General features: G+C 53.6%; 2 pseudogenes; both read right to left on the minus strand.

The window, feature by feature from the left end:
- Positions 1-387: 387 nt before the first annotated feature.
- Positions 388-10,506, minus strand: LOC132332508 (PHD finger protein 7-like; annotated as a pseudogene).
- A 1,320-nt stretch (positions 10,507-11,826) lies between these two features.
- On the minus strand, positions 11,827-14,089 carry LOC132332509 (PHD finger protein 7-like; annotated as a pseudogene).
- Positions 14,090-22,419: the final 8,330 nt, after the last annotated feature.

Below are 22,419 nucleotides of genomic sequence, written 5' to 3' on the forward strand. Positions count from 1 at the left end.
ATGGTGTCTCCCTTTGCCTGGGCCTCTCAGCCCTTGGCCCTGTCACGCTGTTCCTGTCACGGCAACTCCTGGACCGGACACTTCGGCTCTGGGCCCAACCTTGCTGACGAGAGCGGCTTCGCCTGCGGCCGGGCCGAGCACGTCTGGAATGGACCCTGTCCTCAGGGTCATGGGAGCTGCTGTATGTTGACCTTGATCTGCATGGGCTGCTTCTCTCCAGCGAGGAAGATGGCAGTGACTGCTGCCATGCTGCCTGTTGGGGCCTGCTGTGGCTCCTGGTCTCTGGAGATGGAGACGGGGAAGCAGGCTCCAATGGCACCGTGCTGCTGGGGCTGATGGCCTCTAAATCTGGGGAGCCATGAGAAGGCCCCAGTCCTGACTGTCTGGTCAAGCTGGGGCCATTGAGCTCTGACTCATCCCTGGAGGCTGTAAGGGCAAGCAGGAATGTCAAAGACCCCCCAGGCCTGGGCCAGGCCAGGCCAGAGCAGTGCCCCCAGCCCTCCAGCAGTGGATGCGCTCTGCCAAGCCCAGCCTGGGCACTGTCCCCAGCCCAGGGACACCGGGGGCTTTGACTCATACCTGTTCCGAGCCCAGCACAGCTGTCACACTCCCATCTGCGTGTGCTGTTTCTCAGGCCAGAGCAGCGTCTGTGGGTGCCCTCGGCAGCACAGGAGGAGCAAAGGAGCAATTCCCAGGGCCTGGGGAAGCAAAGAGGCTCATGGCACAGATGACAAAGTGTCCCCACGCCTGGTTCTCTGGTCAACCTCTTCAAGTCCTTTACTCTTTGGGCCCATGCCAAGATATAGTTTCCCTGCAGAGCCCTGGGAGCAGCATCCCAACTTACCCTGCTTCCTCTGCCTCCTCCCTGCCGCCAGGGTAAAGGCATTCCACAGCATTGCACTGGCTGTGCCTCTCTCCTAGATCAGCAAACGCGTTGTTGTCCTCCCATGTTGGCTGCCTGATGGAGAAACGGAAAGCTGATGAATTTCTGCTGCCCTCCCCTCATGGAGGTCCAGGGCGTCCCTGCTCTTCTTCCAATGCTTTTCCAAGTTGGGCATGAAGCTGAAGCCCAGACTCACAGGACAGGGCAGGGCCTGGGATGCTAGGACAGGGCCTGGAACAGCACAGCACTTGCTCCCTCCTGGCTGGTGGGCCAGGCAGAAGGACACCAACCTGAAGGGGACTCGGATCCCCAAGACGATCATTTCGACAAGGAATTCTTCACTCTCCCTGCACAGGGGGCAGTGGAGGCATAAAAAACCAGCGCGCAAGGCCAGTCCCTGCAGGGCAAACACAAGCAGGGTGAGCGAGGCCCTGCTGCTGCTGCTGCTGAGCACCTGCTGTGGCCCGGGGCTGAGGGGAGCCCTCCAACCTGGATGCAGTCCCTGTGGAACCAGGCCCTTCTGCACGTTGGGCACACCAGGGTTGTGAAGGTCTTCCTGTCCTCCACAGGCTCCATGCAGATGGGGCAATCGGTGCCTGGCTCAGGAGTCGCCTGCACGTCCTGCTCTAGACGGTGCTCAGGGCAGAAGGACCTAGAGGCAATGGATGGGCTAAGTGAGAAATGCGGGATCATTCCCCAGGGTGGCCTCAAGGAGAGACGAGGTACCTGAACGGAGTAATGTATTGATTCATACAGCCGCCCTCCTTGGCACAGGGCAGGTGGAACCATCTCCCGCAGTCCTCCTTGCAGCACATGATGGTTGCTCCTCTCTGGCCGCAGACGCAGCAGAGCTGCAAAGAGCCAAGCAGCCCCATCAGCAGCAGCAGCAGCCTCGGGGCCTCCCCTGGCAGCCCCACGGCTCCGGGCAGGGCGCAGGATGTGGCCGCTGCCGGGTCGCAGCCCACAGAGCCGCCTGGTGGAGGAGGGAGGCTCCTGTGCCAGAGCTGCTGGGAGCCAGACTTTGTCCCGGCTCTTGGGCCGGCCTTTCTTCCCTGCTGTCTGGGCTAAGCTCTGGCAAAGCTCGCCTGGCACAAATCTCCGTGCTCTTGTCTGCCTCTCACCTTCTGTGCCGCCCGCTGGACTGCAATTAGGATGTCTCGAGGCAGAAAGCCCATCAGTCCAACGCGGATGTTCTCTTGGTGAAACAGTAGAGTGGCGAAAAACTGCAGCCAAGGGGAGGAGCAGATGAGGAGAGGGTGGCTGCAACTGCCCGTTGCAAAGGTGGAGGGAGTGCCCGGAGCCACTCACCATGCAGAACACGTGGGCACAGATCCCACTCTTCTGCAGTTTGTCACTGCACATGTCCGGGTCAGCCTCCACGCGGCGACACAGCATGCAGGCTGCAGGGGACAGAGCCAATGGCCCCAGGCATGAGCAGCTCTGCGGGGCTCTTAGCCTGCAGCAGCATCGGCCCCAAGGCTGCTCTGTCCCTGCCCGGCTGACGGGCAGGGCTGGAGGCCTTGCAGAGCAGGGGCCATTGCGGGCACGGCTGTCCCAGGAGCTGCCCCCTGGCCCAGCTGGGCCCTGCTTGGGGAGGAAGGAGGCTCCCAGCCCCGGCATGGCTGAGCAGTTCCTGCCTCCCCCTGCCTCTGCTCTGAGCCCCACACTGCCTGCCACAAGAGCCCCTGGGCCAGGCTGTCACAGGGCCGCTTTGCCCTCACCTGGCTCCCTGGCCTCAGGGCCCTCCTGCTTGCTGTCGCCCATGTCGGCTGTCAGCGGTGATTTTCTCTCCACGAGTGACGTGGTCGCTTCAAAATGTTTGTCCTCTCTCTCTGTGGGAGAAAGAAGAGTGCGGGGAGTTTGCAGAACAGGCCCAGAGCCACGAAGGCTCAACTCCCTGCTCAGCCCTGTGTGAGCCCTGCTTCTGTCCGCCTTCTCCTCCCGTCGTCGCGTTGAGGAACACCACAGTGTTCTCTGGCTGTTCCTCCGCTGAGTCTGGGAAGGGAGAGGCAGGTGAGCCTGCAGCAAGGCCCAGAGCCCCGAGGTGTGGGGCCCCTCTGGTCCCTGGGCAGCCACGTCCCTGCCCTACCTTCTCCTCCCGTTGTCAGGTAGCACTGACACCTGGCCTGAGCCCAGCGCTTCCTTTTGTGGCCTTGGTTGCACAGGTCACAATGGCCGCTCTGACATCAGCACTGTGTGCCCAAAATTGGGGCAGCCAAGGCCTCAGGTCCCTGGCAACCACTTGTGGCGGCCCCCTTGGGCACCGAGGTTCTGAGGTGGGTCCGAGCGTTTGGTCAGGGTGGAACCAGGGCCGGGACTCCTGCAGCATGTGCAGGGTCAAATGCCAGGCCCTGGGGCAGCCATTGAGGGTGGTACTGTAGGCAGGAAGGTGCTGTTCAGGCACTGCCACTCCAGGGCTCCTGCCCCAGCCAAGGGAAATCTCTGCTCCTGCCCCTGGCAGTCGGCTGCCCAGAGAGCCGCTGCGGAGTCTCCTGCACTGCAGAGATTCAAAACCTGCTCTAGGTGAACTGACGTTTTCCTCAAGACCTGTCTGGAGAAAACTAAGATGAACCTGATTTGATGCTGCTGCTGATCACCGTTGGGTACAGGAGATAAACCTGGAGACCACCACCACTGCCTCCAGACCCCAATTATCCTGTCATCCTGTGAACTAACAGCTTTGACATTGCATCTAAATGGAAAAAGTAGTATTAACCTCCTTAGAAGCGTCATCTTTTATACTGACTCAGTGGAAACACAGTAAATTCAGTGAGAATTTTCTGTGTACATTTGACAGGAGAGCTTGCAACAGTCCTCGACTCAAGTCAAATGCAAGAGGATACTTTTCCTACATTATAGGAACTTTGCCAGTTTTTCCTGCTAGCAAATACATTCGGAAAAAAATCAGGAAGAGAAGCACAAACAATTCTTGTCGATTTTTCTCATTCATGTCTTTGCAAACATGCTCCTGGAAATCCAGATCATTGACTTCTGGAACAATCAGTGGGAACTCTGGGAACCAGGGCAAGAGCTGATAAGCAGGGACACCCTGCACCTGCCTGATGCTGGGGCAGCAGGAGTTCATCCATTTTCCTGTCTCCATGGGAGAGCCACCTTGGGTGGGAAAGGATCCCTTCATCGGTCTAGGAGGGAGGCACAGCCAGTGCAATGCCAGGGAATGCCTTCACCCAGTAGGCAGGGAGGAGGCAGAGGGGTGAGTTGGGAAGCTGCAGCCGGGGCTGTGCAGGGCACCCGGCAAGGGCTCGAAGCAGAAGGAGCCGGAAGAGCTTGGCCGGACAATCCTGAGCTCTGGACACTTTGTCCTCAGCACCTGGAACCCGTTTGCTTCTCCAGGCCCTGGGCACTGCTCCGGTGCTGCTCATGCAAGTTACATACAGACACCGAGCTACTGCCCTGTCTCATCCCTCTTCAGCACTGGACAGCACAACACAGTAACATGTTCTCTTCAGTACATGGTCTAATTACAAATAGTCCTGCCAAGCCTCACATACAAAGCACACACACAAAAACCCCACACCCTGGTACAGACCTTGCCCCAACACAAAGTGCAAGTTGCTGTTCAGAAACACAGGGTAACACTTTTGGCCAATGCTTTTTCCTGTTAGATCTTTCAAAGGATTGCAAAGGTGACGTTGTTTGGCAACTTCTTCAAGGAACAAACTGGAAACGCTTCTGATTTTTTAAAGATTTATTCGTTTGCTTTCACTTTTCCTTTCGGCATCCTTACGCTTCTCCTGGCATTCCAGAAAATCATGAAAATCCATCGTAATACCAGGGGAAGTTTCTGAATTCACTGTTTGTCTTTCTTGACATACAATTAAGAACTGGTCCAGTAATACACAGAGAAGCAGTGGTTTCCCTAACTGGACATCACAAGATGATGTTATACACTCTACTATGCTAAAAAACATTTGTTGCCTGGTAACTACAAAGCCTCAAGCTCTTCTAGAGGCTATCTCCTGTGCCACACTGTACTCCTAAAACCTTTGCTGCCTGGAAATTATAGGGGTTCAAGCTCTTCTAGAAGCTTTCCCCAGTGCAACTTCATTTGGGTCCTCTCTGCTCAACTATCAAGGCTGTCCAGGTCTCACTGAAGGGCAGCAGAGCCTTGTGGTGCCTCAGCCCCTGCTCCCGCTTCTGTCCCATCAGCAAATGTGCTGAGGGAGCTCCGTCCCTTCTGCCAGGGCACAGGGGAATAAGGCAAACAAGGCTGGCCCCAGCACGGCCCCCTGAGCTCACAGCTATCTGAGTTTGGAGCTCCCCTGTCCACTTCTCTACCCCACTGTCCCTGAGCTGCCTCAAGAGGAGCCTCAGGATTTATGGGAGGCAGGGACAAAGACTTGCTGAAGTCCTGGCTGACAACAACCACTGCTCTCCCCTCACAAACCCAGCCAGTCACTGCAGCAGAGGTGGCTATGAGATTGGTCAAACATTGTTTCCCTTCCTGTTACTCCACAGGCTTAGAGATGGCATCCTAGAGGAGCTGTTCTGTCACTTTTCTGGCGATGGAGCTGAGGCTGATGGGCCTGCAGTTTCCTGGCTCCTTCTTGGTGCCCTTTTGGAAGACTGCAGTGATGTTGGCTTTCCTCCACTGCTCACACCTCTCTGGGGGTATCTCCTTCCCTGACCTGCTAGCAGATCGCCCTGAGCCAGAGGCAGGAGCAGAGATTTCCCTTGGCCCCAAAAGGGAGCACTGGGTTCAGGCCAGTCACTGCCAACGGGAGGAGAAGGTAGGGCAGGGACGTGGCTGCCCAGGGACCAGAGGGGCCCCACACCTCAGGGCTCTGGGCCTTGCTGCAGGCTCACCTGCCTCTCCCTTCCCAGATTCAGCGGAGGAACAGCCAGAGGACTCTGTGGTGTTCCTTGACGAGATGACAGGAGGAGAAGGCAGACAGGAGCAGGGCTCACACAGGGCTGAGCAGGGAGTTGAGCCCTCATGGCTCTGGGCCTGTTCTGCAAACTCCCCGCACTCTTCTTTCTCCCACAGAGAGAGAGGACAAACACCTCAAAGAGACCACAGGAGCTCCTGACAGGGCCTCACTGCAGACAGCTGCCATGTCTGACAGCAAGCAGGAGGGCTCTGGTGCCAGGAAGCCAGGTGAGGGCAAAGCAGCCCTGTGACAGCCTGGCCCAGGGGCTCTTGTGGCAGGCAGTGTGGGGCCCAGAGCAGAGGCAGGGGGAGGCAGGAACTGCTCAGCCATGCTGGGGCTGGGAGCCTCCTTCCTCCCCAAGCAGGGCCCAGCTGGGCCAGGGGGCAGCTCCTGGGACAGCCGTGCCCGCAATGGCCCCTGCTCTGCAAGGCCTCCAGCCCTGCCCGTCAGCCGGGCAGGGACAGAGCAGCCTTGGGGCCGATGCTGCTGCAGGCTAAGAGCCCCGCAGAGCTGCTCATGCCTGGGGCCATTGGCTCTGTCCCCTGCAGCCTGCATGCCGTGTCACCGTGCAGAGGCTGACCCCTGTGCTTGCCCAGGCCCTTGCAACAGCTCCTGTGCTGCTCCTGCACTGCCCAGGGCACCCACGGCGCTGCTCGGGCCTCACACCGACCAGAACCTGCTGGGGCTGTGACAGCTCTGCTGCTCTGGCCACGGCTCTCGAGCAAAGCACCCACCTGTCCCTGGGCTGGGGGCAGTGCCCAGGTCGGGCTTGGCAGAGGGCTTCTGGAGGGCTGGGGACACTGCTCTGGCCTGGCCTAGCCTAGGCCTGGGGGACCCTTGACATTCCTGCTTGCCCTTGGAGCCACCAGGGATGGGCTGGAGCTCAAGGGCCCCGGCCTGGCCGCACAGTCAGGACTGGAGCCTTCCCTGGCTCCCCAGGACACGAGACCCTCAGCCCCAGCTCCAAAACACGGCCTTACAGGGTTTGCAGATATTTATCCCGGTTAGATCTTTGAAAGGATATTGAAAGTAACGTTGGTTGGCAACTTCTTCAAGGAACAAACGTGACTCGCTTCTGATCAGTAAAAGGTTTATTGGTTTGCTTCCACTTTCTATTTGGTATCCTTATGCTTCCTTTGGCGTTCCAGAAAATAAAGAAAATCTAAGAAATTCTTCAGAGAAGTTTCTGAATCCACTATTAGGCGAAGTCTCTAAATTCACAGTATCCCTAAACTACATAAAGTCGAGTAGCTGATCCTGTAACATACAAAGACGTCCTGGTTTACCTGACTGGACAACACAACATGATGTTATGCACGCTGGTACAATAAAAAACTTCTCTTCCCTGGTTGTTACAAATTTAAAGCTCTTCTTGAGGTTCTGAATTAGTTTTGCATGCATTCCCTCCCCATGCTCAGCTTTCACCTAGAGTTACCAGGGAATAGATGTTTCATACTCACCTCAAGCAATAATCTACGTCTCTCTTCCCAACCCTCTTTTTCTTCACTGAGCTCTACTAATCTACAAAATAACTTTGGTCCCTCTGCACAAAACAAACAACCAATTAATAGGCTTAAACCCTTCTGATGGTGCTGCTGCTTCTAACAATCATGAAAAACACAGCAATAAAGTCAGAAATCATTTCTTCACATCCCTCCTGTTCTCCTGCCCCCCAGCACACCTTGGCTCCAGCAGAAATGTTCCCTACTGCAGCCAGGTGTACTTAGAGCAATGAAAGGCAACAGCAGTTTTCCTCAAGATGCTGCAATCTAAATTGCAGTGAAACTGCAGCTGTTTCATTAAAAGCTCAGCACCAGCACCCCACATCTTCCCCCAGAACTGAGGCCTGCTGAGGAATGAGCTCTCCATTTCAACACACCCTGTAAATCAGACAGGCTGGATGATTGCAGGCCGGTAACTGTATGAGCACAGCAGTGCACTTCATCAGGGTTATCTAATCAGTCCCAAGAAAGGCACATCCTTTAAGCCTGTCTTAAGACTCTATTCTACAAAACATAACCAGCAATTGTTTTGGGGGCCTGTGCAGTTTTTGGGGACTGTCTGTGTTACCCTTAGTTGTTGTTTTCTTTGTTTCTAAATACAAAATTCACTGGATTCAGAAGAGAAAGGTCCAGATTCATTAGGACAAAGAACCCCAGGGACATACGTGGCTGACAAGAACACTAAACATTCCTAACGGCAACACCAGAAAGAGAGGAAAAAGTTAAAGATGATATACATACCTGAAAGGATCCAAAATGTCTAGGTAACCTGTCAAGTGACTAATTTTTTGGTAAACTCTACAAGTCCAGACTCCTAATAGGCAATTATCTGAAAGAAAAAAAAGCCAGAAATCAGCTTGACCTTTATTTTAGCAGGAATTTCTCACAGGATTCTACCACAACTTGGACCACACGTAAGGGTGGCAAATTTTGACTAGAAAACTTTCATAACTAGGCAGCACTTTTTCCTCCTCACTGAATTCCAGGAAGAGTTTAAAAGGAAAAAAATACAAAAGGGGGTGAAGAAATTCTCTCATACCTCTTAGGCATTCATCATCTTTGCAGAAGAAAAAAACTCTAGCACTTTCTGTGCGTGGTAAAGAAAGAAACCTAGACAAGTACAAAGAGATTTGAGCATCTTAAATTTGAGCATCTCAAATTCCATGAACATGACTTAAACCTCAAGAGCTTCAGAGAAATTGTATACATTGAAGAGCTTTATTCCCTGGTAACCAAATAGAGCTTTTTGTTTTACAAAACCCACTTCTAAAGAGAAAACTGACTGCATCTTTGTCTTTTGGGCAAACTCAGTTTGGAGTTGGTCAAACCAAAATGACCCAGTTAATTTCTTGTGCTCTACTTCTCTTTTTTTCATATGCAACTTCACATCAGATGGGCTGCTGGGAGTTTTCACTCTGTGCAGCAGGAATGGTTTTCCAAGATGACTTTCACTGCTCAGAGGTGTGCAATGTCACTTTCCCACTTCCCGAGTGCTGCTAGTAATATTCCCACAGCCCCCAACTACTACAGCCAAGTAGACAACAAAGAGAAATGGAACTTGCATTTCTTGGTCCTTTTCAGTTTCTGACATCTCTGGCTCATCATCACCCTCAGAACTGCTGTCTTGGAAACGTGGATCCTCTTGCCGTGTGTCTTTTACCGGCTTTGTGGTTCCAAGTACGTAAGGCTCTGCGATAACAGCACCGATAGAGAAAAAAGCCAAAGCCACATTATTCCTCTACTGGTCAGGACAAATTCCTCCTTTCAAGTGAAATACTTACAGTGGAAAGGAAGGACAGAATCTGCCCCTGCCAGATTTTCTAAGCTACATCTCTGCTCATGTGTATTTTCCACTTTGTTCTAGGGATCCCTTATATCTTCTTGAGCATTTATCATCACATTCAGAAGACGCTGAATACCTTCTGAGTTCAGCAGAAGTGTGGGGGGCTTGTTGCTTTGTGCTGTTGCATTGGGTTTTTTAATATTTTGGATAACTTCATGCAGTTTCTTTTGTCTCCTACATGACTGGGGCTCAATTTAATGTTGTTTCATCTTCATTTCCTGCAGCCTCATTTTATCTAAGGTTAGGACACCCCAATGATCATGTGTCATTCCGTTTCCTTTTGCTAAAGGTCCAAGAATAGAATTCAGTAACAAACAGAATGTTCATGCATCTTGGGGTCAGCTCCCCGACTTTGCTCCTCCCTCTACATTAATGCACATTTCCTTTAAATCTTGATGGGTTCCATGAAACTTGACATGACTTGTGTGTCACCTTTTTCCCTGTTTGAGGAATTCAGGGCATGAACACAGGCTTTTTCACCACTCAACAAAAACCCCAATGCCTTCTCAAAGCATGCCTTTCAGAATTCCTGAACTGTGAGCATGAGTTACCTCTCATTAATCTACCATAGCCATGGCAAGCAGAAATGAAGATCAAAATGCTTCTGCCTAATTACTGACTTCTGCTGCTGAAAATCGCCTGGGTCCTGACTTTCTTTACACCATAATGCTCTAGAGTGCCCGCCAGAAGTTCTTCCTGAGCAATGGCACTGTTAGAAGGGTTCTGCTGTTACCTTCTTTGATGGCCAAGTCCTCTGTGCCTCCAAAGAAGGAAACCTTGAAAGCACTCAGCTCCTGAGCTGCGTCGTTCTCAGGCAAAGGTCCCAGATGGTCATCTGGGGCAGAGTCCTGTGCATCCTCTTTGTCCCGGGGTATTTCCTCAGTCTTTTCTTGTTTGTTCTTTGAAGATCCAATCAGGTCGTTCAAATCAGCATCAATATTGTAAAAGTTTTCTTCAGACACTTGAGGCAGTGTCTCACTCTCTTCTTTCTTCCTTTTTTGGATTTACTGCAATGAGATTGTTCAAGGATAGCAACCCAGCACACGTCCTTTTCAGACACAGCTCCCCTAAGAGCCACCTTGTTCTGAATGTCTCCCTAAGCATATCCAAACCCATTAAGGAGCGGTTCACTTTTAAGGGCATGCGTGGGGAAACTTCTGAGGTTGGAGTCTAAAGGCAGCAACAAGAGTCCTTTTCAATTAGCCACATCCTCTAGTGACTTTTCACAGAAATACATGCTTACACAGAAATCAAGGTATTTAGCACAGACTTCTTTCCTGCCAGTAGAAAGAAACATCAAGAGCTAATATGGTTCTCTCACAGACCTGCAGATCTCAAGGTCCCTCTACTGACCGTTCTCACCTTCACTTCCGGCAGGGAACACATGGACTAGAAAGAAAAGATGGCGCTACGTGCTGCTGTTGGAGGTCCCAGTTGAGGTCCGACGTCGCTGGCGGGAGCGGCTGCTCCTGCGCGATGTCCCTGACCGTGTCCCCCTATGCCTGGGCCTCTCAGCACTCGCTGCTGTCCTCCTGCTCCTGTCCTGGCGACTCCTGGGCGGCACAGGTGGATTGGAGGCCCGGCGCTGCAGGCGGGAGCAGCTGGGTCTGGGGGACGTCCATGACGATGTCTCCCTTCGCCTGGGCCTCTCAGTCCTTGGCTCTGTCCCACTGTTCCTGTCACGGCGACTCCTGGACCGGACAGGTGGACTCTGGGCCCAACCTTGCTGGTGGGAGCATCTGCGTCTGGAGGATGTCCCTGACCATGTCTGCCTTTGCCTGGGCCTCTCAGCCCTTGGCACTGTCCCACTGTTCCTGTCACGGCGACTCCTGGACCGGACAGGTGGACTCTGGGCCCAACCTTGCAGGCGGGAGCGGCTGCGTCTGGGGGACGTCCCTGTCCATGTCCCCCTACGCCCGGGCCTCTCAGCACTCGCTGTCGTCCTCCTGCTCCTTTCCTGGCCACTCCGGGACCGGACAGGTTGATTGGAGGCCCAACCTTGCAGGCGGGAGTGGCTGCGTCTGGGGGACGTCCCTGACGATGTCCCCCTACGCCTGGGCCTCTCAGCACTCGCTGCTGTCCTCCTGCTCCTGTCCTGGCGACTCCTGGACTGCACAGGTGGATTGGAGGCCCAGCGCTGCAGGCGGGAGTGGCTGCGTCTGGAGGACGTCCCAGACGATGTCTCCCTTTGCCTGGGCCTCTCGGTCCTTGGTGTTGTCCCACTATTCCTCTCATGGCGACTCCTGGACCGAACAGGCGGACTCTGGGCCCTACCTTGCTGGCGGGACCGACTGTGTCTGGGGGATGCCCGTGAAGGTGTCTCCCTTCTCTGGGGCCTCCCAGCCCTTGATCTTGTCCTGCTGCTCCTGTAACGGCGACTCCTCAAAGGAACAGGTCCATTTGGGGCCTGACCGTGCTGGCGAGAGCGGCTTCGCCTGCGGCCAGGCCGAGCACGTCTGGAATGGACCCTGTCCTCAGGGTCAGTGGAGCTGCTGTATGTTGACCTTGATCTGCATGGGCTGCTTCTGTCCAGCGAGGAAGATGGCAGTGACTGCTGCCATGCTGCCTGTTGGGGCCTGCCGCAGTTTTGAGCTTCTGCAGACAGAATTTCATGAGGCAGACGCGATGGCCTGGGGCTGTGAGAGGTGTGGCTGACAGCCTCCAAATCTGGGGAGCCATGAGAAGGCCCCAGTCCTGACTGTCTGGTCAAGCTGGGGCCATTGAGCTCTGGCTCATCCCTGGAGGCTGTAAGGGCAAGCAGGAATGTCAAAGACCCCCCAGGCCTGGGCCAGGCCAGGCCAGAGCAGTGCCCCCAGCCCTCCAGCAGTGGATGCGCTCTGCCAAGCCCAGCCTGGGCACTGTCCCCAGCCCAGGGACACCGGGGGCTTTGACTCATACCTGTTCCGAGCCCAGCACAGCTGTCACACTCCCATCTGCGTGTGCTGTTTCCCAGGCCAGAGCAGCGTCTGTGGGTGCCCTCGGCAGCACAGGAGGAGCAAAGGAGCAATTCCCAGGGCCTGGGGAAGCAAAGAGGCTCATAGCACAGATGACAAAGTGTCCCCACGCCTGGTTCTCTGGTCAACCTCTTCAAGTCCTTTACTCTTTGGGCCCATGCCAAGATATAGTTTCCCTGCAGAGCCCTGGGAGCAGCTTCCCAACTTACCCTGCTTCCTCTGCCTCCTCCCTGCCGCCAGGGTAAAGGCATTCCACAGCATTGCACTGGCTGTGCCTCTCTCCTAGATCAGCAAACGCGTTGTTGTCCTCCCATGTTGGCTGCCTGATGGAGAAATGGAAAGCTGATGAATTTCTGCTGCCCTCCCCTCATGGAGGTCCAGGGCGTCCCTGCTCTTCTTCCAATGCTTTTCCAAGTTGGGCATGAAGCTGAAGCCCAGACTCACAGGACAGGGCAGGGCCTGGGATGCTGGGGCAGGGCCTGGAACAGCACAGCACTTGCTCCCTCCTGGCTGGTGGGCCAGGCAGAAGGACACCAACCTGAAGGGGACTCGGATCCCCAAGACGATCATTTCGACAAGGAATTCTTCACTCTCCCTGCACAGGGGGCACTGGAGGCATAAAAGACCAGCGCGCATGGCCAGTCCCTGCAGGACAAACACAAGCAGGGTGAGCGAGGCCCTGCTGCTGCTGCTGCTGCTGAGCACCTGCTGTGGCCCGGGGCTGAGGGGAGCCCTCCAACCTGGATGCAGTCCCTGTGGAACCAGGCCCTTCTGCACGTTGGGCACACCAGGGTTGTGAAGGTCTTCCTGTCCTCCACAGGCTCCATGCAGATGGGGCAATCGGTGCCTGGCTCAGGAGTCGCCTGCACGTCCTGCTCTAGACGGTGCTCAGGGCAGAAGGACCTAGAGGCAATGGATGGGCTAAGTGAGAAATGCGGGATCATTCCCCAGGGTGGCCTCAAGGAGAGACGAGGTACCTGAACGGAGTAATGTATTGATTCATACAGCCGCCCTCCTTGGCACAGGGCAGGTGGAACCATCTCCCGCAGTCCTCCTTGCAGCACATGATGGTTGCTCCTCTCTGGCCGCAGATGCAGCAGAGCTGCAAAGAGCCAAGCAGCCCCATCAGCAGCAGCAGCAGCCTCGGGGCCTCCCCTGGCAGCCCCACGGCTCCGGGCAGGGCGCAGGATGTGGCCGCTGCCGGGTCGCAGCCCACAGAGCCGCCTGGTGGAGGAGGGAGGCTCCTGTGCCAGAGCTGCTGGGAGCCAGACTTTGTCCCGGCTCTTGGGCCGGCCTTTCTTTCCTGCTGTCTGGGCTAAGCTCTGGCAAAGCTCGCCTGGCACAAATCTCCGTGCTCTTGTCCGCCTCTCACCTTCTGTGCCGCCCGCTGGACTGCAATTAGGATGTCTCGAGGCAGAAAGCCCATCAGTCCAACGCGGATGTTCTCTTGGTGAAACAGTAGAGTGGCGAAAAACTGCAGCCAAGGGGAGGAGCAGATGAGGAGAGGGTGGCAGCAACTGCCCGTTGCAATGGTGGAGGGAGTGCCCGGAGCCACTCACCATGCAGAACACGTGGGCACAGATCCCACTCTTCTGCAGTTTGTCACCGCACATGTCCGGGTCAGCCTCCACGCGGCAACACAGCATGCAGGCTGCAGGGGACAGAGCCAATGGCCCCAGGCATGAGCAGCTCTGCGGGGCTCTTAGCCTGCAGCAGCATCGGCCCCAAGGCTGCTCTGTCCCTGCCCGGCTGACGGGCAGGGCTGGAGGCCTTGCAGAGCAGGGGCCATTGCGGGCACGGCTGTCCCAGGAGCTGCCCCCTGGCCCAGCTGGGCCCTGCTTGGGGAGGAAGGAGGCTCCCAGCCCCAGCATGGCTGAGCAGCTCCTGCCTCCCCCTGCCTCTGCTCTGAGCCCCACACTGCCTGCCACAAGAGCCCCTGGGCCAGGCTGTCACAGGGCTGCTTTGCCCTCACCTGGCTCCCTGGTCTCAGGGCCCTCCTGCTTGCTGTCGCCCATGTCGGCTGTCAGCAGTGATTTTCTCTCCACGAGTGACGTGGTCGCTTCGAAATGTTTGTCCTCTCTCTCTGTGGGAGAAAGAAGAGTGCGGGCAGTTTGCAGAACAGGCCCAGAGCCACGAAGGCTCAACTCCCTGCTCAGCCCTGTGTGAGCCCTGCTCCTGTCCGCCTTCTCCTCCCGTCGTCGCGTTGAGGAACACCACAGTGTTCTCTGGCTGTTCCTCCGCTGAGTCTGGGAAGGGAGAGGCAGGTGAGCCTGCAGCAAGGCCCAGAGCCCCGAGGTGTGGGGCCCCTCTGGTCCCTGGGCAGCCACGTCCCTGCCCTACCTTCTCCTCCCGTTGTCAGGTAGCACTGACACCTGGCCTGAGCCCAGCGCTTCCTTTTGTGGCCTTGGTCGCACAGGTCACAATGGCCGCTCTGACATCAGCACTGTGTGCCCAAAATTGGGGCAGCCAAGGCCTCAGGTCCCTGGCAACCACTTGTGGCGGCCCCCTTGGGCACCGAGGTTCCGAGGTGGGTCCGAGCGTTTGGTCAGGGTGGAACCAGGGCCGGGACTCCTGCAGCATGTGCAGGGTCAAATGCCAGGCCCTGGGGCAGCCATTGAGGGTGGTACTGTAGGCAGGAAGGTGCTGTTCAGGCACTGCCACTCCAGGGCTCCTGCCCCAGCCAAGGGAAATCTCTGCTCCTGCCCCTGGCAGTCGGCTGCCCAGAGAGCCGCTGCGGAGTCTCCTGCACTGCAGAGATTCAAAACCTGCTCTAGGTGAACTGACGTTTTCCTCAAGACCTGTCTGGAGAAAACTAAGATGAACCTGATTTGATGCTGCTGCTGATCACCGTTGGGTACAGGAGATAAACCTGGAGACCACCACCACTGCCTCCAGACCCCAATTATCCTGTCATCCTGTGAACTAACAGCTTTGACATTGCATCTAAATGGAAAAAGTAGTATTAACCTCCTTAGAAGCGTCATCTTTTATACTGACTCAGTGGAAACACAGTAAATTCAGTGAGAATTTTCTGTGTACATTTGACAGGAGAGCTTGCAACAGTCCTCGACTCAAGTCAAATGCAAGAGGATACTTTTCCTACATTATAGGAACTTTGCCAGTTTTTCCTGCTAGCAAATACATTCGGAAAAAAATCAGGAAGAGAAGCACAAACAATTCTTGTCGATTTTTCTCATTCATGTCTTTGCAAACATGCTCCTGGAAATCCAGATCATTGACTTCTGGAACAATCAGTGGGAACTCTGGGAACCAGGGCAAGAGCTGATAAGCAGGGACACCCTGCACCTGCCTGATGCTGGGGCAGCAGGAGTTCATCCATTTTCCTGTCTCCATGGGAGAGCCACCTTGGGTGGGAAAGGATCCCTTCATCGGTCTAGGAGGGAGGCACAGCCAGTGCAATGCCAGGGAATGCCTTCACCCAGTAGGCAGGGAGGAGGCAGAGGGGTGAGTTGGGAAGCTGCAGCCGGGGCTGTGCAGGGCACCCGGCAAGGGCTCGAAGCAGAAGGAGCCGGAAGAGCTTGGCCGGACAATCCTGAGCTCTGGACACTTTGTCCTCAGCACCTGGAACCCGTTTGCTTCTCCAGGCCCTGGGCACTGCTCCGGTGCTGCTCATGCAAGTTACATACAGACACCGAGCTACTGCCCTGTCTCAACCCTCTTCAGCACTGGACAGCACAACACAGTAGCATGTTCTCTTCAGTACATGGTCTAATTACAAATAGTCCTGCCAAGCCTCACATACAAAGCACACACACAAAAACCCCACACCCTGGTACAAACCTTGCCCCAACACAAAGTGCAAGTTGCTGTTCAGAAACACAGGGTAACACTTTTGGCCAATGCTTTTTCCTGTTAGATCTTTCAAAGGATTGCAAAGGTGACGTTGTTTGGCAACTTCTTCAAGGAACAAACTGGAAACGCTTCTGATTTTTTAAAGATTTATTCGTTTGCTTTCACTTTTCCTTTCGGCATCCTTACGCTTCTCCTGGCATTCCAGAAAATCATGAAAATCCATCGTAATACCAGGGGAAGTTTCTGAATTCACTGTTTGTCTTTCTTGACATACAATTAAGAACTGGTCCGGTAATACACAGAGAAGCAGTGGTTTCCCTAACTGGACATCACAAGATGATGTTATACACTCTATTATGCTAAAAAACATTTGTTGCCTGGTAACTACAAAGCCTCAAGCTCTTCTAGAGGCTATCTCCTGTGCCACACTGTACTCCTAAAACCTTTGCTGCCTGGAAATTATAGGGGTTCAAGCTCTTCTAGAAGCTTTCCCCAGTGCAACTTCATTTGGGTCCTCTCTGCTCAACTATCAAGGCTGTCCAGGTCTCACTGAAGGGCAGCAGAGCCTTGTGGTGCCTCAGCCCCTGCTCCCGGTTCTGTCCCATCAGCAAATGTGCTGAGGGAGCTCCGTCCCTTCTGCCAGGGCACAGGGGAATAAGGCAAACAAGGCTGGCCCCAGCACGGCCCCCTGAGCTCACAGCTATCTGAGTTTGGAGCTCCCCTGTCCACTTCTCTACCCCACTGTCCCTGAGCTGCCTCAGGAGGAGCCTCAGGATTTATGGGAGGCAGGGACAAAGACTTGCTGAAGTCCTGGCTGACAACAACCACTGCTCTCCCCTCACAAACCCAGCCAGTCACTGCAGCAGAGGTGGCTATGAGATTGGTCAAACATTGTTTCCCTTCCTGTTACTCCACAGGCTTAGAGATGGCATCCTAGAGGAGCTGTTCTGTCACTTTTCTGGCGATGGAGCTGAGGCTGATGGGCCTGCAGTTTCCTGGCTCCTTCTTGGTGCCCTTTTGGAAGACTGCAGTGATGTTGGCTTTCCTCCACTGCTCACACCTCTCTGGGAGTATCTCCTTCCCTGACCTGCTGGCAGATCGCCCTGAGCCAGAGGCAGGAGCAGAGATTTCCCTTGGCCCCAAAAGGGAGCACTGGGTTCAGGCCAGTCACTGCCAACGGGAGGAGAAGGTAGGGCAGGGACGTGGCTGCCCAGGGACCAGAGGGGCCCCACACCTCAGGGCTCTGGGCCTTGCTGCAGGCTCACCTGCCTCTCCCTTCCCAGATTCAGCGGAGGAACAGCCAGAGGACTCTGTGGTGTTCCTTGACGAGATGACAGGAGGAGAAGGCAGACAGGAGCAGGGCTCACACAGGGCTGAGCAGGGAGTTGAGCCCTCATAGCTCTGGGCCTGTTCTGCAAACTGCCCGCACTCTTCTTTCTCCCACAGAGAGAGAGGACAAACACCTCAAAGAGACCACAGGAGCTCCTGACAGGGCCTCACTGCAGACAGCTGCCATGTCTGACAGCAAGCAGGAGGGCCCTGGTGCCAGGGAGCCGGGTGAGGGCAAAGCAGCCCTGTGACAGCCTGGCCCAGGGGCTCTTGTGGCAGGCAGTGTGGGGCTCAGAGCAGAGGCAGGGGGAGGCAGGAGCTGCTCAGCCATGCTGGGGCTGGGAGCCTCCTTCCTTCCCAAGCAGGGCCCAGCTGGGCCAGGGGGCAGCTCCTGGGACAGCCGTGCCCGCAATGGCCCCTGCTCTGCAAGGCCTCCAGCCCTGCCCGTCAGCCGGGCAGGGACAGAGCAGCCTTGGGGCCGATGCTGCTGCAGGCTAAGAGCCCCGCAGAGCTGCTCATGCCTGGGGCCATTGGCTCTGTCCCCTGCAGCCTGCATGCCGTGTCACCGTGCAGAGGCTGACCCCTGTGCTTGCCCAGGCCCTGGCAACAGCTCCTGTGCTGCTCCTGCACTGCCCAGGGCACCCACGGCGCTGCTCGGGCCTCACACCGACCAGAACCTGCTGGGGCTGTGACAGCTCTGCTGCTCTGGCCATGGCTCTCGAGCAAAGCACCCACCTGTCCCTGGGCTGGGGGCAGTGCCCAGGTCGGGCTTGGCAGAGGGCTTCTGGAGGGCTGGGGACACAGCTCTGGCCTGGCCTAGCCTTGGCCTGGGGGACCCTTGACATTCCTGCTTGCCCTTGGAGCCACCAGGGATGGGCTGGAGCTCAAGGGCCCCGGCCTGGCCGCACAGTCAGGACTGGAGCCTTCCCTGGCTCCCCAGGACACGAGACCCTCAGCCCCAGCTCCAAAACACGGCCTAACAGGGTTTGCAGATATTTATCCCTGTTAGATCTTTGAAAGGATTTTGAAAGTAACGTTGGTGGGCAACTTCTTCAAGGAACAAACGTGACTCGCTTCTGATCAGTAAAAGGTTTATTGGTTTGCTTCCACTTTCTATTTGGTATCCTTATGCTTCCTTTGGCATTCCAGAAAATAAAGAAAATCTAAGAAATTCTTCAGAGAAGTTTCTGAATCCACTATTAGGCGAAGTCTCTAAATTCACAGTATCCCTAAACTACATAAAGTCGAGTAGCTGATCCTGTAACATACAAAGACGTCCTGGTTTACCTGACTGGACAACACAACATGATGTTATGCACGCTGGTACAATAAAAAACTTCTCTTCCCTGGTTGTTACAAATTTAAAGCTCTTCTTGAGGTTCTGAATTAGTTTTGCATGCATTCCCTCCCCATGCTCAGCTTTCACCTAGAGTTACCAGGGAATAGATGTTTCATACTCACCTCAAGCAATAATCTACGTCTCTCTTCCCAACCCTCTTTTTCTTCACTGAGCTCTACTAATCTACAAAATAACTTTGGTCCCTCTGCACAAAAGAAACAACCAATTAATAGGCTTAAACACTTCTGATGGTGCTGCTGCTTCTAACAATCATGAAAAACACAGCAATAAAGTCAGAAATCATTTCTTCACATCCTTCCTGTTCTCCTGCCCCCCAGCACACCTTGGCTCCAGCAGAAATGTTCCCTACTGCAGCCAGGTGTACTTAGAGCAATGAAAGGCAACAGCAGTTTTCCTCAAGATGCTGCAATCTAAATTGCAGTGAAACTGCAGCTGTTTCATTAAAAGCTCAGCACCAGCACCCCACATCTTCCCCCAGAACTGAGGCCTGCTGAGGAATGAGCTCTCCATTTCAACACACCCTGTAAATCAGACAGGCTGGATGATTGCAGGCCGGTAACTGTATGAGCACAGCAGTGCACTTCATCAGGGTTATCTAATCAGTCCCAAGAAAGGCACATCCTTTAAGCCTGTCTTAAGACTCTATTCTACAAAACATAACCAGCAATTGTTTTGGGGGCCTGTGCAGTTTTTGGGGACTGTCTGCGTTACCTTGGTTGTTGTTTTCTTTGTTTCTAAATACAAAATTCACTGGATTCAGAAGAGAAAGGTCCAGATTCATTAGGACAAAGAACCCCAGGGACATACGTGGCTGACAAGAACACTAAACATTCCTAACGGCAACACCAGAAAGAGAGGAAAAAGTTAAAGATGATATACATACCTGAAAGGATCCAAAATGTCTAGGTAACCTGTCAAGTGACTAATTTTTTGGTAAACTCTACAAGTCCCGATTCCTAATAGGCAATTATCTGAAAGAAAAAAAAGCCAGAAATCAGCTTGACCTTTATTTTAGCAGGAATTTCTCACAGGATTCTACCACAACTTGGACCACACGTAAGGGTGGCAAATTTTGACTAGAAAACTTTCATAACTAGGCAGCACTTTTTCCTCCTCACTGAATTCCAGGAAGAGTTTAAAAGGAAAAAAATACAAAAGGGGGTGAAGAAATTCTCTCATACCTCTTAGGCATTCATCATCTTTGCAGAAGAAAAAAACTCTAGCACTTTCTGTGTGTAGTAAAGAAAGAAACCTAGACAAGTACAAAGAGATTTGAGCATCTTAAATTTGAGCATCTCAAATTCCATGAACATGACTTAAACCTCAAGTGCTTCAGAGAAATTGTATACATTGAAGAGCTTTATTCCCTGGTAATCAAATAGAGCTTTTTGTTTTACAAAACCCACTTCTAAAGAGAAAACTGACTGCATCTTTGTCTTTTGGGCAAACTCAGTTTGGAGTTGGTCAAACCAAAATGACCCAGTTAATTTCTTGTGCTCTACTTTTCTTTTTTTCACATGCAACTTCACATCAGATGGGCTGCTGGGAGTTTTCACTCTGTGCAGCAGGAATGGTTTTCCAAGATGACTTTCACTGCTCAGAGGTGTGCAATGTCACTTTCCCACTTCCCGAGTGCTGCTAGTAATATTCCCACAGCCCCCAACTACTACAGCCAAGTAGACAACAAAGAGAAATGGAACTTGCATTTCTTGGTCCTTTTCAGTTTCTGACATCTCTGGCTCATCATCACCCTCAGAACTGCTGTCTTGGAAACGTGGATCCTCTTGCCGTGTGACTTTTACCGGCTTTGTGGTTCCAAGTACGTAAGGCTCTGCGATAACAGCACCGATAGAGAAAAAAGCCAAAGCCACATTATTCCTCTACTGGTCAGGACAAATTCCTCCTTTCAAGTGAAATACTTACAGTGGAAAGGAAGGACAGAATCTGCCCCTGCCAGATTTTCTAAGCTACATCTCTGCTCATGTGTATTTTCCACTTTGTTCTAGGGATCCCTTATATCTTCTTGAGCATTTATCATCACATTCAGAAGACGCTGAATACCTTCTGAGTTCAGCAGAAGTGTGGGGGGCTTGTTGCTTTGTGCTGTTGCATTGGGTTTTTTAATATTTTGGATAATTTCATGCAGTTTCTTTTGTCTCCTACATGACTGGGGCTCAATTTAATGTTGTTTCATCTTCATTTCCTGCGGCCTCATTTTATCTAAGGTTAGGACACCCCAATGATCATGTGTCATTCCGTTTCCTTTTGCTAAAGGTCCAAGAATAGAATTCAGTAACAAACAGAATGTTCATGCATCTTGGGGTCAGCTCCCCGACTTTGCTCCTCCCTCTACATTAATGCACATTTCCTTTAAATCTTGATGGGTTCCATGAAACTTGACATGACTTGTGTGTCACCTTTTTCCCTGTTTGAGGAATTCAGGGCATGAACACAGGCTTTTTCACCACTCAACAAAAACCCCAATGCCTTCTCAAAGCATGCCTTTCAGAATTCCTGAACTGTGAGCATGAGTTACCTCTCATTAATCTACCATAGCCATGGCAAGCAGAAATGAAGATCAAAATGCTTCTGCCTAATTACTGACTTCTGCTGCTGAAAATCGCCTGGGTCCTGACTTTCTTTACACCATAATGCTCTAGAGTGCCCGCCAGAAGTTCTTCCTGAGCAATGGCACTGTTAGAAGGGTTCTGCTGTTACCTTCTTTGATGGCCAAGTCCTCTGTGCCTCCAAAGAAGGAAACCTTGAAAGCACTCAGCTCCTGAGCTGCGTCGTTCTCAGGCAAAGGTCCCAGATGGTCATCTGGGGCAGAGTCCTGTGCATCCTCTTTGTCCCGGGGTATTTCCTCAGTCTTTTCTGGTTTGTTCTTTGAAGATCCAATCAGGTCTTTCAAATCAGCATCGATATGTAAAAGTTTTCTTCAGACACTTGAGGCAGTGTCTCACTCTCTTCTTTCTTCCTTTTTTGGATTTACTGCAATGAGATTGTTCAAGGATAGCAACCCAGCACACGTCCTTTTCAGACACAGCTCCCCTAAGAGCCACCTTGCTCTGAATGTCTCCCTAAGCATATCCAAACCCATTAAGGAGCGGTTCACTTTTAAGGGCATGCAGTGGGGAAACTTCTGAGGTTGGAGTCTAAAGGCAGCAACAAGAGTCCTTTTCAATTAGCCACATCCTCTAGTGACTTTTCACAGAAATACATGCTTACACAGAAATCAAGGTATTTAGCACAGACTTCTTTCCTGCCAGTAGAAAGAAACATCAAGAGCTAATATGGTTCTCTCACAGACCTGCAGATCTCAAGGTCCCTCTACTGACCGTTCTCACCTTCACTTCCGGCAGGGAACACATGGACTAGAAAGAAAAGATGGCGCTACATGCTGCTGTTGGAGGTCCCAGTTGAGGTCCGACGTCGCTGGCGGGAGCGGCTGCTCCTGCGCGATGTCCCTGACCGTGTCCCCCTACGCCTGGGCCTCTCAGCACTCGCTGCTGTCCTCCTGCTCCTGTCCTGGCGACTCCTGGGCGGCACAGGTGGATTGGAGGCCCGGCGCTGCAGGCGGGAGCAGCTGGGTCTGGGGGACGTCCCTGACGATGTCTCCCTTCGCCTGGGCCTCTCGGTCCTTGGCTCTGTCCCACTGTTCCTGTCACGGCGACTCCTGGACCGGACAGGTGGGCTTGGGGCCCGACCTTGCTGGTGGGAGCAGCTGGGTCTGGGAGACGTCCCTGACCATGTCTGCCTTCGCCTGGGCCTCTCAGTCCTTGGCTCTGTCCCACTGTTCCTGTCATGGCGACTCCTGGACCGGACAGGTGGGCTTGGGGCCCG

Source organism: Haemorhous mexicanus, chromosome 11 (assembly GCF_027477595.1).
Source record: "Haemorhous mexicanus isolate bHaeMex1 chromosome 11, bHaeMex1.pri, whole genome shotgun sequence".
NCBI lineage: Eukaryota > Metazoa > Chordata > Aves > Passeriformes > Fringillidae > Haemorhous > Haemorhous mexicanus.